Source organism: Gossypium raimondii, chromosome 3, assembly GCF_025698545.1.
Source record: "Gossypium raimondii isolate GPD5lz chromosome 3, ASM2569854v1, whole genome shotgun sequence".
NCBI classification, from domain to species: domain Eukaryota; kingdom Viridiplantae; phylum Streptophyta; class Magnoliopsida; order Malvales; family Malvaceae; genus Gossypium; species Gossypium raimondii.
The window spans coordinates 31377297-31380055 of NC_068567.1; the positions used below are offsets into that span (position 1 = coordinate 31377297).

General features: G+C 31.0%; 1 long non-coding RNA gene across 1 annotated transcript; it reads right to left on the reverse strand.

Moving 5' to 3' along the window:
- Positions 1–726: 726 nt before the first annotated feature.
- Positions 727–2454, reverse strand: LOC105794053 (uncharacterized). Its single transcript, XR_001133720.2, has 2 exons — positions 1524–2454; positions 727–946 (listed from the first exon to the last, which is right to left on the reverse strand). It is a non-coding gene; the product is annotated as an uncharacterized LOC105794053 (long non-coding RNA).
- Between the last annotated feature and the right edge of the window lie 305 nt (positions 2455–2759).

Here is a 2759-nt window from a genome sequence, read left to right on the forward strand (position 1 = left end):
TTACGCAAAAAGTGTCCAGGCTGTGTGACAAGGTTGGGACAGTGTGGTCCTAAGACATGGCCATGTTACCTAACCTTGTAACAACCTGATGTCGTGTAATCTAGGGTCACATGGTCGTGTGGACAAACCTGTACCAAAATCAAACAAACCACCTGGTCGTGTCATGCAACCGTGTAAGACACACGACCATGTGGCAAACCATGTCAGAGGCCGTGTGTGCCCAAATGTACCTTCTAAAACAAGTAATTTCAACCTAAATCACTTAGGCCACAAGTCATGTTATTACCATCCATTTAACCTACCTAAAATGCATCAAAACATGCCAAAACATGCCATATATCAACCAACCTAAGTGCCTAACCAATATTCCATCAATGGCACCACAATTAAAACATTAACCATTAGCATTCAATACTATTCATACCGTAAGGTTAATACCAAAACAATCACTTAACATCATTATTTTCAATGCTAGCATAATACCAACCAAAGTTTAATAAGTTACTTAAAACATATATACCAATTCAATTATCCAACATGCATTTAGGTACCAAAACTTTTTTATGCCATAACACACAACAACCAATCCAAAATAACCATTAAAGATTAACATCTAAATACATGTTTCATATGCCAAATGGCACAAAACATAACCAAAGTGCTTTAAAACATACATAGACAAAATCCTATTTACATGTGCATATCTATTAGCTTGAGTAAATCACATTTCAAGTAGGCTACTCACTTGCCACTTCATTTCTCATCATAATACCAAATCATTCAACATCATTAGACCAAGATCATGAACATCCAAAATAACTTAAACACAAATACAACCCTATATACATGTCACATAATCAAATTTAGAATAAATAAAGATTATTGAATTAAAAATTTGATAGTGCGAGCTCCAAGTTGATCCGACCGATGCATTCTGCAAAATAACCTATTCAAAGATAGAAAAGCAAACAAGATAAACATTACAAATGCTTAGTAAGCTCGTATGAAATTCATTTAACCTACTTCGATAAGTTTACAATTAAATTATGAAAACCTAATGTAACAAGTTTGAATATCATTTGGCATCTTGTTACATACACAAGCACATCACTTAATACTTTCAGAGGTTAATATATTAGATTACAGTCTTATTATATCACCATTTATCTTTAATACGATCCAAAACAAATTTGACCAATTATAGCTCAATTCAATTTTTGCTTATTTATCAATCACAACTTAAAACAATATAACTCACCTCAGTTTGTATTTAATTAAACGGACTAGCTACTATATAGTTCCCTGTTATCACAATTTAATATCAACAGGTAAGATTATCACACATGAATCAAATAACATTTCCAACGATACCATTTAATCTATATAAAAAATGTTCAGCAAGTACAACATTTAAATCATTTCGTTCTCATGTATCCATTTCAAATTTAATATTCACATTATTTAAACAATTTCATTTCATATCACGTTTATTTTCATCGCCTGGAGAAATATAGCAAATATACCTTAGATCCATAGGATAATAGTGCTCACATGAGCTGTGAATCAGACATTAACCATTACACAATGCTCCTCACACGAGCTTTGAAGAATCTGCAACAAATGCAGAATCTTAACCATCAGTAAGGTATCCAGAAAATCGGGACATTAACCATTACACGATGTTGCTCACACGAGCTGTGAAGAATCCGTAATATATGCAGGATCTTAGCCATCAGTAAGGTATCCAGTAAATCGAGACATTAACTATTACACGATGTTACCCACACGAGCTGTGAAGAATCCATAATATATGCAGGATCTTAGCCATCGGTGAGGTATCCACCACCATTACATAATACCTACTATAAAAGACCCTAATGACATGTCATTTGTATCCTAGCTATTCACTAATTTCACATGGGCCCTGTATCACGTATTCAATCTTTTCCATTCCTTTGAACATTTTCATACACATATCAAATGACCATCCACTTATTCATTTTCGTTCACATAACAAATAACCATATATTTGTAACTTAAACAGATTAATATTTCATAACCATTCTATATCATATAACTATTCGTATTAGCCACATATATTGTACTTTGCATTATAGTTCTTTCGATGCTAACAATTATTATGTTACAACAATTAAACTATCAAGTGACTAAATAAGCAATCAATAAGAATTTAAATCTCATACAAAACTTACTTAATCAAGATCGACAACGAATACGACACCAAGGACTTTTAAGTAATTTTTTTCCTTTTTTTGTGTTTATCTTCTAGTTGTCTCAAATCCCGACCAATTTTAAAGAATAAGCTTAGACAAAAGCTTGGTATTTCATCCATGGAGACTCGGTGGAGATGGAAGGGAAAAGATGAAATAAAATGGTTTTTACCTTTTTTTATACTTTAATACATTTTAACTTACTTATAAAATTATTTTAATATTAAAAAAACATATATATATATATATTGTTAATAAAATGGCATTAACCATCCATTACAACTTAAATAATGGTTAATTTCCACTTAGACAATTGAAAAATATTAAATAAGCATTTTAGCTAATAAAAATCAATAGCAATTTATTTTACGATTTTTACAATTTTGTCTTTTTTCTTAATTAATTATCAATTCGCCAAAATTTAAGGACCAAATTTCAATTTACCCATATAAAAACTCTGTAAATATTTAATAATAATATTTACGGGCTCAATTTATGAAAACGAGATCCCGATACATCATTTTCCAA